Source organism: Pithys albifrons, chromosome 14, assembly GCF_047495875.1.
Source record: "Pithys albifrons albifrons isolate INPA30051 chromosome 14, PitAlb_v1, whole genome shotgun sequence".
Lineage (NCBI taxonomy): Eukaryota > Metazoa > Chordata > Aves > Passeriformes > Thamnophilidae > Pithys > Pithys albifrons.
The window spans coordinates 19,774,759-19,789,013 of NC_092471.1; the positions used below are offsets into that span (position 1 = coordinate 19,774,759).

A 14,255-nucleotide genomic window follows, 5' to 3' on the forward strand; every position below is an offset into this window, starting at 1 on the left:
AGCAGAGCCTGGAAAAATCTGGCCCATGATTGAAGTTGCAGGTTCATCTGGGACACGTGGTCTCCCTCTCTTTTACTTCCAGGACACTTAAATGGAACATAACCCCTCTCCTTAAAACATTCCTGGGAGCCACAAACACAGCATGGAATTTCTTTTTCTTGAGGAAAGGGTGGGATTTGATGGTGGGAAGGGGATGCCTGATCTTCTCACAAGCTCTTTGTGATTCTGGAGGTGTTTTTCAGGCAGTGCTGCCAGTCCTGGGGAGGAGGCTGGAGGCAGAAAGGAAGCTGGGAATGGGGAGTGGGCAAAATGGGACATGGCATTGGAGTGGTCCTGGCAGCTTGTCCTTGTGGCACTGCTTTAAATTGTTCTGGATGGTGAATGGACTGATAGCTTGGCCTGTTCTTGGTGACACACACCATGAGGCTGTGCCATAAACCTGTGAGGACCACAGTGCTCCTCTCCTCAAGCAGCCTGGAGCCACTTTGGGCCAAAGCTTTGGAGCAGAGAATGCCACAGCTGGGCCACAACCTTCTCCTAGGCCTGGAATACAAATGGATAAAACTCCTCTGCAGTCTGTAATACAGTTCAAAGGGCAGCTGATTTCAACGTGCTTGAGTGTTAAGGTCAGGAGATCACATTCCACAGGTTACTACATGAAAGTGCTTCAAAAGGGCATAGCATAAATATTTGATTCATAGAGAAGAGATTGGTGCAAATCCTTTTGTCCCTTCCCCAAAGATGTTCTGTAGGAAAAGCACTTTTAGGAGGAAAAAAACCACCAAACCACATAAAACCTGGAACTTCTTTGTGCTGGAGGAAGTTTCATGGTAATATAGTGTATTATTGTTGAATTCCACTAAAATTCTTCTCGTGGGATACGCTTGTCTTGGAGGACAATGAAGGGAGCTAATGTTTTTAAGTGTAAAATGACTCATAATGCACGAGCTCTTGAGGTTGAGTTTAACATTGTATGCAAACATTGCCAGCTGGTGGGGATCTTTGGGGATAAATAAGAACTATATTTGTACAAGAAGGCCTGAATGATGCATTTCAGATGCATCCTGATTAGCATAAGCCATTCACTTTGCAAAAGAATAGCCAGAGTCCCAGAAGTGGAGATAATTTAATAGTTCTCTTGTTCTCTTTAGTCTGTCTTGCATCAGCAGACTGACCAGTCCTTTTGTTTATTTAGAAGTGAGGTTGTATTGCTTTACTGCCTCATTTTCCTAACCATGACAGTGAAACTGAGAATTTGCAACCACCAAGTCCTCAAAGCATAAATGTTTCTCCCTCTCCTCTTCCTTTTCCTTTTGTCTCCAGTTGAGTGTAATGTGGTGGTGGGTTTTTTTCTGTTTTTTATTTTTGTTTGGGTTTTTTTTCATTTGTTTGTTTTTTGTGTTTGTTGGTTTTTTGTGTGTGGTTTTTTTTGATGGAACAACTTGCATTCTTTAACTCTTTATAGGGCCCAGCACAAGGATTGCTCTATTTTGGGGCTCACTCACTGCAATGAATGAACAGCTCAAGTAAAATTTGAGCTCCTTGAAGCTTAGTTGTCTTAACATGGAGCAAAAGGATGGACAAGGGATCAGACCCAGCCCGCAGGGGTTTAGGAGGGGCAGGTCCTGTCTGACCAACCTGATCTCCTTTTATGATCAGGTGACCCACCTGGTGGATGAGGGGAAGGCTGTGGATGTGTCTATCTGGACTTCAGCAAGGCCTTTGGCACTGTCTCCCATAACATACTCCTGGAGAAACTGGTAGCCCATGGCCTGGACAAGTGTACCCTCTGCTGGGCCCAGAGCTGGCTGGAGGGTCGGGCCCAGAGAGTGCTGGTGAATGGAGCTGTGTCCAGCTGGTCACCAGTGGTGTTCCCCAGGGGGCTGTGTTGGGGCCAGTCCTGTTTAACATCTTTATTGATGATTTAGATGGGGGGATTGAGTCCATCATCAGCAAATTTGCTGATGACACCAAGTTGGGAGGGAGTGTCGACCTGCTGGAGGGCAGGAGGGCTCTGCAGAGGGACCTGCACAGGCTGGAGGGCAGGAGGGCTCTGCAGAGGGATCTGGAGAGTCTGGAGAGATGGGCTGATTCCAATGGGATGAGGTTCACCAAGGCCAAATGCAGGTCCTGCCCTTTGGCCACACCAACCCCCTGCAGCAGCACAGGGTGGGCACAGAGCGGCTGGAGAGCAGCCAGGGGGAAAGGGACCTGGGGGCTGGATTGACAGGAGAGTGAAGATGAGCCAGCAGAGTGTGCCCAGGTGGGCAAGAAGGCCAATGCCATCCTGGCCTGGCTCAGCAATGGGGTGGCAGCAGGCCCAGGGCAGTGACCCTTCCCCTGGACTCAGCACTGGGGAGGCCACACCTGGAGTGTTGTGTTCAGTTCTGGGCCCCTCAGGTCAGGAAAGAGATTGAGGGGCTGGAGCGGGGCCAGAGAAGAGCAACGAGGCTGGAGAAGGGACTGGAGCACAAGTGCTGTGGGGAGAGGCTGAGGGAGCTGGGGGTGTTCAGGCTGGAGAAGAGGAGGCTCAGAGGTGACCTCAGCACTGTCTGGAACTGCCTGAAGGGAAGTTCTGGCCAGGTGGGGGTTGGTCTCTTCTCCCAGGCACTCAGCAATAGGACAAGGGGGCACGATGGGCTCAAGCTCTGCCAGGGGAAATTGAAATTGGAGAGCAGAAAAAACTTCTTTGCAGAGAGAGTGCTCAGGGATTGGAATGGGCTGCCCAGAGAGGGGGTGGATTCCCCATCCCTGGAGGTTTTTCAGCTGAGCTTGGCTGTGGCACTGAGTGCCATGATCTGGTAAAGGGACTGGAGTTGGACCAAGGGTTGGACTTGATCTCAGAGGTCTTTTCCAACCCAATCCATTCTATGATTCTATGAAAATATGATGTAGGTTTAGGTTGTTGCTGCTTTAATGTATACACAGGGATAGGTCTTTAATTATGGTATTAGCAACAGTCTAAGATCATGTTAAAGTATAAATACTTATAGGTGGGAATTAATTAGTCTGTTCATACCCCTTGTGGGGCAGAACTCCTTTGTGCAGTTTTTGTTTCATTCTTACTGGTGGCTTTTAAAGAGTTGTTCCCTGCTGGGAAGACAAAGCCCAATATAAGAAAGTTCTTACATGGTCAGAGTAAGTATTAAACCAAAACCTGGCTCCAAACACCTGTAAATGATGAGATGCAGAGTCTGCTGTGTGTTGGGTTCTGTTCTGAATTAAAAAGAAAATGATGACCTTGTTCTTGGCAAAAGGTTCTTGGATTAATAAGTGTTCCCACTTTGGGCTGGAGTGTAAATGCTTTCAGAATAAAGTAAGATGCCTGTTTCCCCCCATCTCACTGTTGTTGCACATTCCCATATTTCAGGGTATTTTCAGACACTCAGGTTTGAATAAGTCCTCTCAAAGGGTTCCTAATCATGGATTTCTTTTTTTCTCCTTGCTGTTGTGGACAGTATAGTGGGAGTGGAATGTCCTTGGCTGCCAGTGTTTGCTGCCAGGTATCTCCTTCCATGGAGACCAAATGTTTGTAACAGTGTGAGAACAGCCATTCTTGGTGATTGGCAGTGAGGTTCAAGGCTCTCTTTTCTCCTCTTCTGTCCCTCAAAACACAAGAGAGGACTTGGATCTCTCAGTTCTTCACAGAAGTGTTCCAAATTGCCTGTTGCTGGGGTTAGACAGTTTCAGGAAGCACTGGAGGATTTGTCAGAGTGATTTAGTCTGTTGTGTTGAATCTGGGCCACAACCCTCATTGCTTTCAGGAATTCTTTGCTTCTCTTGCTTTCTGATGAGGAGTTGCTTTCCTGGTTAGACTTTCCTCTGCCCTTGTGCCTGATCTCTCTGCACATGCCCCAGATGTGTCAGCAGCACCATGTCGTGGACTGAAATCACTGTATTTTAGGAAGGAGCAGGCACAGGGTGAGTCCAGTTTGGCTGCAGGAGCTCCTCAGTTGTTAAACCCTTTTGGAGAGGAGAAGAGAATATTCCCAAACAGCTCTGGAATGCTCTGGAATGCTGTGTGGCCACAGGAGGGATTGCACAGTGCAGCCTCCACTGCAGCCATTCCTTCAGCTTGTGCAAAAGTACTTGATTTGTGCCTTGGACAGAGCTGATGCTGAGATATTATCCATGTGAAAGTAATGGACTGCATGGAGAGCTCTAAAGTCAGCAGATATCCAGGCCTTGCATATTATTTGGCTCTCCAGGGTAGCTTTGAAATGTAATTTCCAAGACAGAAAAAAATGAACAACTTCAGGGAATAATAGTTTAAAGTTGCTCCTAGGAACAATTAATTTTTAAATCTACAGTATCATCTTTATTTGACTTGCCTACCATGCCTGTAAGTGAAAGGACTTTTCCAGGATTGATGAATTTGTGTTTATGTAGACACTTGGATGTCCTTTTTTATGTAAGAATACATTTGAAACTTAGCTGTGTATTAGTGGCTGTTCCAGGCAAACCAGACATTTGATGTCAGCAGGAGATCTGACTGAGGAATGGATAGGAGTGGAAAAGGAAAAGTCATGAACAAAAAAAACCCCCTGAGAACAAAATAAAAAGGCTTCTGGAATGAAAATTCTCCAAGCCTTAAGATTTGAACTGAGTAGAGCAGTGAGGTTAAATGTGAGGGTGCTCAGCTTGAGGGAAGGAAGAACTTCAGAAGGGCTCCAGCAGAAATGCTGCCATTCCTACTTGTATTTTCTCTCTCTCATCCTCCCTGAGAATGGCTCTTGTCTGGTTTGGTTGTGTCTAAGCTTCAAATAAATGTGGATTTTTAAAAAATACTAAATATCTGAAATTGTTTGGGAGTTTGCAGAAGTCTTTGGTCATTTTCTGTGGTAATTGTTGGGCTGTGTAAGGTTCATCAGTACTGGTTACAATATAGAACCAGATTTTAAGTGACAAAAAATTTCCCTGGTCTAATAAAATTAGTTTTTAAAGGTCTGTTTGTGTTAGCAAAGCACTTACAGTGTCTCATTGTAGACCAAGATGTTGTTGAGCAGTTCTCTTATAAGAATGTTTGTGAATTAAGCTAATTTAGAACTTTGTTTAATGAATTAATTAGCATTTGTAAGACCTTGTCTAAGAGTTGTATCACAGCAATATTTGTTTGCTTTAAAATATTTTGTGTCTTTACACAACTTGTTTTTTAAGGAATTACTTATTCTCTTAGAATTATTTACTGTAACCCTCAGGGAAAGCAATTCCACATTTCAGAGGCTTTGTTCCCATCAGGGTTGGGTGGACTTTTCCTGCTGCTCCAATTTGGGTGTTTCTGTGGATTGCTTCATCCTGGGGCTGGCCTGTCTTGTGGGGCTTGGGAAAAACAGGCTGGGAAAACATTTCATCCCAGTTTGCCCATTGTCTTTTTGAAAGGAAACAAAGCTGAAACCTCCTCCATGTTTCTGGAGAGACAACACTTAACATCAGTGTGAGGTGGCAACAGGGTGGGCTTTGAGGTCCTTTCCAACCCAAACCAGTCTGGGATCCTGGCACAGCCTGTGGAGGAGCACAAGGAATTTGTAATGGGCAGTTTTCTGGAATCATCACTACTGAGTGCTGATATTCACAGTGGGTAAAACCAGATTTGCAACACTTTTTACTGTGGAATGATGAAGGTTGGAGAGCCCAAGAGCAATGACGTGGCCTATCCCACCCTTCCTTTGGGTGAGGTGAGGGAACTGTGGAGAGCAGGAGGAAAAGAGCATTTCAGAGTTACACAGAAAAAAAGCAACTTTTGCTGTGGTCGAGTTGGGATTGGGTGTGGAGCATTTGGATCTCCTTTAAAGCAAGAACAAATAATAAAAAAATCTTAGTGCCCCAGGGGGAAGAGTGGGTTTACACTGGTGAAAGAGCAGCACATTCCTGATTTGGGGAAGCAGGGATGGCAATGGGAACTGTGTGTGAGACATCACTGGCCCCATCCCTTGCTGCTCAGGTGGGTTTGGAAGGGATGTTTCTGTGGAGCAGTGTCCAAATGGTGGAATGCAGACCAGGTTAATCACTGGATTTGTGCTCATTGGTGTGTTACCTGTGGTTTCTGTGCATTCAGGCAAGTTTATTGTGTTGTGGCTCTAAATCTTAACTTTTTCTCTGCAGCTGTGAGGGATCCCTGGCAGAAGGGTCTTCTCCAGCTGTAAAAACATCCAGAAGGTTCCCCTGCCTTCTGCTTGCACAGGTTCTGGGATGGATCTGTCCTTGCTGCTCCAGTTATTACAGAAAACCTTTCCAGTGGTGATGAGGTTTATATCAGTGAGCAAGAAGTTGTGCTGGTGTGGTTTACACAAGGTTTCCTAAGCAATGTACCTAAACCCAATTATTTCCTCCTGTAGCTGCATCTGCTTTGCAGTGGATGCTGGAGTAGTCACAGTGAGAGGAATCAACTCCCTGAACAACAACGTAGTTGTGGCAACAAAAAGCAGCAGTGTAGGCCAGGACTCAGCCAGGCACTGCTGTGCTCCAATGAATGCAGTAATACCTTCCTCCTGCTGTGGTGGGGAGGCTCAATTAATCATCTTCCAAGTAATTAAAGGTTTTCCAAGGTGCACGTGAATAACCCAGGCAGTTATGATAAAAGAGCAACACCAAACCCACTTTTATTACACTGGTGCTTTCTAAAAATTTGGTGATCTGGATCTTCTGTTGGGTTTGACTTTAATTCCTCTTTCTGACCCACTGAGATCACTCCCTGGCATTGGACTGTACCAGCCCTGCAGTGGGTTTGTGCCCTTCCTTGAGCCACAGCATCTCAGAAGGGGCATTGCCAGCTCTGCTGGGCTCACTGACAACTGATAAGGCACCTGCATTTTAACTGAGTCTTTTTATAAAGAAAACCCAGCCCTTTAAGAAAAGAGGGGCCATGCCTGCCTGTTTCTGGATTCTGTGAGGGTTCTGTTAAATTCTCTGAAACTGCTTTGTGAAATAAGAAGAGCTCCTCCATATGGGGGCTGAAAATAGTTTGAATTCTGGTATTGCTAGAAAAAGCCAGAAAATTCCATTCTAAAGTTGGGCCACAGTGGTAGTTTCATCTCTGCATCCTTCTCCACCTGTGGTTTGTATTTGTGTCAACCTACTATATAAATTTTCAGGATGTCACAACTGGCTTATGAGGAAAAGCTGCTTTAAGGTAGTATAAAATGGATATAACTTTGGGGATCATATCACCATTGTTCTCAGGACTGCATAAGCTCTTAGGTTCAAATTTTGCCTTTATTTTAACATAGGTGGTGATTCCAATCTGTTTTTTTTTTAATCTCAGCAGCAATTAAAAGAGCCTGATCCTATCAGTGGGGACAGACGATGCACTGTCAACATTCTGCTCCCTTCTGACAATGCACATGAAACTGGTTTGCCTGTTTGAAGGTTCCATTTTCCTCTCACGTGGTTTTCATTATCTGAGAGCCCTGAGGAGAGGCCTGGACTAAATCAGGAAAGGAATGGAGAAACCACACAATGCAATGAAAATGGTGCTGAGGCATAGCTGGGATAGTTGTGGGACAGGGGCTGCTGACGACACCAGCAGAGCAGGGAGGGCAGTGCTCAGGGCAGACAAAACAAACCTGGTGCTGAATCAAAACTGCAGCTTGGCTTTGCAGCAATTCCCCAATTCCACAAGGATAATTAGTGGAAATCTGTGAAGTTTGAGGCAGAGGAATCCTCCTCCATCTGTGCTGGAAGGCAGCCCTCTGCAATGAGATGTGGTGTGACTGAACCTGTGTGAGCCTGAGCTGGTTTGAGCAAGAAGACATCGAAAAGGTGAGATCTTGGCCCCTCTGAGTTCATAGCAGAGCTCCCATTGCCTGTGCTGGAGTTTGTGTGTCATTAATTATGCAGAAATTGCAGTTCCTGCCCCTAAGGGTTGTGCCTCTGCAGATGTGTGAGCAGGGTTAGGTGGTGCTGCACAGGAGTGCAGGTAACTGAGTGGTGTGCTGTGTTCCTGTGGAAATATTCCCAGTAAGAACACCTAGACAGGTTTTGCTTTCAGGACTGGTATATTCTGAATAAATCCTCCTGCCCCTGTGACTTTTAAAATTTTATGGAGGAACTTGAAATTCCATAGCATTCTTCTCATAATGCTTAAGAGCCATGACACATTCCTATTTATACCAGGCTTTGGAAGTGTTTATTCTTCTTCCTTTTTTTTTCCTTTGTAATATAAAACCTACATTATGTTGGTCAAGATTATAGGAACTTCCCTGTGAAGAAATTGATACTTTTTAGTGACAGAGCAGTAATTCAAAGGTCAAGTAAGGTTTTTTAGTTTTTTCCTTAGAGGTGTTACTTAGGGAGGGTCTTTCTATGTTGATTTTTTGACTTATTTATCCCAACTCAGGCTGAGCTGCCTTTTCTTCAGGCCTGTCTCTTGTGCTGTTCTGTGCCCAGTGCTCTGAGTGTTTGGGGAGAAAGGGTAAGTGACTGTCATTCAGGTGGACTCAATTTGGCCCAGAAAGTTGTCAGAGCCATGATCAGTCTTTGGTGTTGTGGTGGCCTCTCTACAGTTGCCCAGTGATCTCATGTAATGGGTATGCATATTATTTGCCCCCCCTCGGGCTGCCACTGTTCTTGTTTTTCGTTAAAAGGAGGAAGTTTTTCTTGTTTGCCCAGTGACTCTGCCCCTCTGGTATGAAGGTGAGTAATGCTGGCACTGCTCCCTGCACCTGCTCAGTGCCACCCTCCCACCTCACCTGAGCCACAGGCAGCACATGGGGCAGGCAGGGCTGGGCTGGGAGCTGGGAGTGTTCATGGCTGGGGTCTGAAACCTCCTCCTGCTCAGGAGCAGGTGCTGAAATGCTCCTGCAGTGCTGGGATTTGCTGTGTGCCACCTGGCAGCTTTGGGGGCTGCTGCCAGACCCTGGGAACCTTTATTCCATTCCCAAAGGCTGTCCTGGTGTGTGTTCTCCCCCTTCCTCCTTGGGTAGGACTGAAACGAAGCAAAGAGCAGTCAGTGATAACCTGAACTGTTCATTAAACAATTTGGGACCTCGCCCTTGGGAGTCTGGTGCTTCCAGCCACTTCAAAGTCAGCCTGTGTGCAGGATAACCATATCTCCAGTGGTACTGGAGACACTGAGGTGGATTTTGCAGGATCAGGTGATCAGGTGCTGGGGTTTACGTGGGCCATGGAGCAGCAGCGTTTCCATCACCCAGGGGTGACTCAGCATGGGACAGTCCCTGCCACAGTGGCTGGAGAGCAGCCAGGGGGAAAGGGACCTGGGGGTTGGATTGACAGGAGGCTGAAGATGAGCCAGCAGAGTGTGCCCAGGTGGGCAAGAAGGCCAGTGGCATCCTGGCCTGGCTCAGCAATGGGGTGGCAGCAGGCCCAGGGCAGTGACCCTTCCCCTGGACTCAGCACTGGGGAGGCCACACCTGGAGTGTTGTGTTCAGTTCTGGGCCCCTCAGGTCAGGCAAGAGATTGAGGGGCTGGAGCGGGGCCAGAGAAGAGCAACGAGGCTGGAGAAGGGACTGGAGGTGGCACTGAGTGTCCTCTGAAACACCTCCAGGGACAGAGAATCCAACATGTCTTGATCCAACCCCACTGTGATCACCAGCCCAGGGCACAGAGTGCCCTGGGCTGGTGATCACAGTGGGGTTGGATCAAGGGTTGGATTTGATGATCTCAGAGGTCTCTTCCAACCCAACTGAGAAGAGCAACGAGGCTGGAGAAGGGACTGGAGCACAAGCCCTATGGGGAGAGGCTGAGGGAGCTGGGGGTGTTCAGGCTGGAGAAGAGGAGGCTCAGAGGTGACCTCAGCACTGTCTGGAACTGCCTGAAGGGAAGTTCTGGCCAGGTGGGGGTTGGTCTCTTCTCCCAGGCACTCAGCAATAGGACAAGGGGGCACGATGGGCTCAAGCTCTGCCAGGGGAAATTGAAGTTGGAGATCAGAAAGAAATTCTTTGCAGAGAGAGTGCTCAGGGATTGGAATGGGCTGCCCAGAGAGGGGGTGGATTCCCCATCCCTGGAGGTTTTTCAGCTGAGCTTGGCCGTGGCACTGAGTGCCATGATCTGGTAAAGGGACTGGAGTTGGACCAAGGGTTGGACTTGATGATCTCCAAGGTCTTTTCCAACCCAATCCATTCTATGATTGTATGATTGCCTGGGGACTCGCAGCCAGCTCTTTGCTATCTCTGCTTTGTTGTTCCCCTCCTCTATTACAGAGTGCAGGTGTGGCTCAAGATAACTCTGCACCTAAAATTCAACCTCAGACTTCATCAGGCTAATAACATCCCATCACCTGTTGCCAACCAGGTTAAACAGTATCACACACACATCTTTTTAAAAAATCACTTTGCCAAATTTACTGCTGGAGTTTGGAGTCTGTGACTGGATTGTTTTGTGTATGAGTGACACAGAACTTAGGAGTAAAACTGAAAGTGCTTAACTGTCCTGCAGGCCTGTTGAGGTGGTGAACCTGTTCTCATCCCACCTGATGTGTAAGATAATTAGCTCCTTGGCTAAGCAGTAATTCTGGGCAAGTATGCACAGGCTGTCCTCACAGGGACTCTTGCATTCCTCTTAGTTTCACAAGCTAAAGAAAAATGCCTCTCTCTGCTTGTGAGGTTGTTATTGCTCCATGCAGGTTAATTGAGCTATAGCATTAGAGACACTCATCAAACAGTGGTGAGTTGCTCACTTGTCTAAGCTTGTTTATTTTTATAATGCTGAAAAATATTTGCATGCTGCACAGAAATGTGCTGCTTTGATTCCCTACAGCCTGGCAGTATTATCATTTTAAATTCTTCATTAATCTTTCTTCCTCATGAGGGACTGGCAAAGTTCCTCTGCATAATTACATGATGTTTGAGGCAGGACCCTCAGCCACTGGGTTTTTACACAGTGCCCTGCAAACCTGGGGCTTTTCTTCCTTAAATAGTACCCACCTACCTCCCGTGTTGTGCCCATTCTTGATCTCATGGTGAAGCACTATTTGCAGTTCCTGTGTTAATTCTACCAGTTTTGGATTCTGATGTTTCCTCAGGAGCTTTTTCCTCAAGTTTCCAGGCACTCAGCAATAGGACAGGGGGCACGATGGGCTCAAGCTCTGCCAGGGGAAATTGGAGAGCAGAAAAATATTCTTTACAGAGAGAGTGCTCAGGCATTGGAATGGGCTGCCCAGAGAGGGGGTGGATTCCCCATCCCTGGAGGTTTTTAAAGTGAGCTTGGCCATGGCACTGAGTGCCATGATCTGGTAAAGGGACTGGAGTTGGACCAAGGGTTGGACTTGATGATCTCGGAGGTCTTTTCCAACCCAATCCATTCTGTGATTCTGTCATTCTATGGATGTGGCACTGAGTGAGAATCCACCACATCTTGAGCCAACCCTACTGTGATCACCATATCTTGATCCAACCATGTCTTGATCCAACCCTACTGTGATCACCATGTCTTGATTCAACCATGTCTTGATCCAACCCTACTGTGGTCACCATGTCTTGATCCAACCATGTCTTGATCCAACCCTACTGTGATCACCATGTCTTGATCCAACCATGTCTTGATCCAACCCCACTGTGATCACCAGCCCAGGGCACTCTGTGCCCTGGGCTGGTGATCACAGTGGGGTTGGATCAAGGGTTGGACTTGATGATCTTGGAGGTCTTTTCTAACCCAATCCATTCTGTGATTCTGTGATAATTTCAGAGCAGAGGCTGGAATGAGGTGTAAGATGTTAGAGCTGCGATGCTCGGGAGCAAATGGTGTCATTGGTTCAACCTGGGAAATCTCCCAGTGGTTCCTCAGCTGGGAATTGAATTTTCCACAGCAAAAGCAAGGTGTTTGTGGGCTTTGTGGCTGTGGGGTGTGCACCATCCCACCCATGAGCCAGGACAGTTTGGCAGAGTTGTTGAAAATCTGATTTCAGCTCTATCCTTCATAATAGATTTAGGGCCACCTCCCAAATATGTCTCTTTATAATGTCTACAAAACCCTTCCAGTTTCCTTCCAGCTCTATCATAACAACCTTTCCAGTGCATCTCACTAATTTCCATCTTTGGCACACTGCAAACTGAAGTTGCTGGAAGAGCATGACACAGTTTGGGTCCAAGTAAATAACACATGGGCTTCAGCACCCAGTGTACTGTTCATTTTTGTGCTTTGTTAATAGAAAACTGAACTCACTGGTTCTGCCAGGAGTTTCCAGCTCGTTCAGAAAGCAGATTCCAGGAATGCTGCCACCCAAGTTATTGCACAAGATTTTCTTCGTTAATTAAAAATAATGGGATAAAACTGGAAAAAATAGGCTTAGTGCTGCTAGTTGGTATTTAAACAAAGTGAATTTGTTGGCCAGAATATATTTATATTGTACCTCCACCCACCTTTTGTCTTGGATTTCTAGGCTGATTCCAGGTACATCCACACTAAAATTGGTAGTATTAAATTCCAGCAAATTTTCAGTGTGAACTGTGCCCTCCCTTCATCAGAACAAGCTGGTGGTGCTGAGGAGGGAGGCTCTGTGTGTGAAATGGTTCCTGGAGTGTTTGAAGGAGTTAAACATGCACAGATTGGATTTGTCTGTTGAGAAAATCAGTAAGGCACAGAGGTAGAATCTCAAGCTGGGCTGTATCTTTGTATTTAAAAAAATAAACAACATTCCCCCCACCCGCTTGGATTTTTCCAGTTGAGACAAAAGAAATCTTTGGGTGGAAAGGCAGCATCATGTTGCATAATAAAAGCCTTTTTATGCACTAATAAAAAGGGTTGCTCAGGGCAGCTTGGTTTAAAAGGAATAAAACTAGAAGAGTCAGTGGTGATCCTGGTGTGAGGGGGATGAGGAATCCCTAACTTTGGTTGTGCAACGCTGGGAAAAGAGACTGGAAATTGCTCTAGTTATCTGCTATCTTAATGCCTGGCTTAGAGGTTCTTTACTGCATATTTGCTGGCAGCTGTTTTCAATATCTCCCTCTTGAGCTAAGTCACCAGTTAAGAATTTGACATGAGCAGTTTTTTTCCCCCACCATCTTGAAGTGCCACACCACACAACGCTGCCTTGTTCTCCCCTTGGATATTGTTCCTGTGCCCTGAGATTGCTGTTGACACCTCAAGTATTTAACTTGCAGATCTGAGATAATATTCCTTGGGTGTGGATGTGTGCCACAATGAGGCAGAGACAGAAGGATCCACGTCTGCATTCCTGCACTACATCTGCTCATTTTATTTTTTGCAACATTCCAGGAAATTAGGTTAAATTATACCTATCAATGAATAGTTTTATTATCACAGGTTCTGGTTGCATTGCCTTCCCTTAAAGGATGAATACACAAGTATGGTTTGCATTCCTTGCCTTTTTCTTTAGGACACCCTCAGTAGTAGATTTATCTGCTTGAATAACACACCTAAACACACATTTTTTATGTTCTCCTGATTTTCCACTCAATGGTTAAATGAGTTCTTTTACTGTGTCATTCTGAAAGAGAAAAGTAACGTAATTAAAGAATGTTTTGGGAATTAGAGCTGTGCTCTGCAATACATTTTTGGCATAAACTCTGTCAGTGTCCTTTTCCTCTGCTCACTTTCCCAGTCTGTAATATAAAGCTATCATTCATATACTGATCTTTCTCAGGCATTTCTGAAGCACAGGGTGTTGAAGTTTATAAAGCTTTTCACCATATCACTGTGGTTCCTCAAAGGATTTCTGCTGGTACAGTTCAAAATGCACAGCACCACTGGCAAAGGGCATCCTCATCTGTGTTGCAGCTTTCATTCTGAGCAAAAAATAAAACAATGGAGTTAAAGAATTAGTGGGTTTTAATCACTGTTTCATTTGGAGGCCCAGATGGGACAGAGCATTACTTGGCAGCATCTAATCTTGGAGCAGAAATGGTCATGATTAAAGCAGCAGCTGGAGTAGATTGCTGAGGACAGGGGGGTTCATTCATCCTAAAGGGATCAAAATTGTTGGGCTCTGGGAGAAAACAAGAAGCTACAAAAGCAAAATCTTAAATATGGTCCAAGGTTTATTATAGCCAGGTGGGGGTTGGTCTCTTCTCCCAGGCACTCAGCAATAGGACAAGGGGGCAAGATGGGCTCAAGCTCTGCCAGGGGAAATTGAAGTTGGAGAGCAGAAAAAACTTCTTTGCAGAGAGAGTGGTCAGGCATTGGAATGGGCTGCCCAGAGAGGGGGTGGATTCCCCATCCCTGAAGGTTTTTCAAGTGAGCTTGGCCGTGGCACTGAGTGCCATGATCTGGTAAAGGGACTGGAGTTGGACCAAGGGTTGGACTTGATGATCTCAAAGGTCTTTTCCAACCTATTCTATGAT

The 14,255-nt window shown here is 46.0% G+C and overlaps 1 protein-coding gene across 2 annotated transcripts in view; it reads left to right on the top strand.

Moving 5' to 3' along the window:
* Positions 1-14,255, top strand: part of AMOT (angiomotin) — a 69,866-nt gene that overhangs the window by 18,200 nt on the left and 37,411 nt on the right. The window lies entirely within an intron of this gene.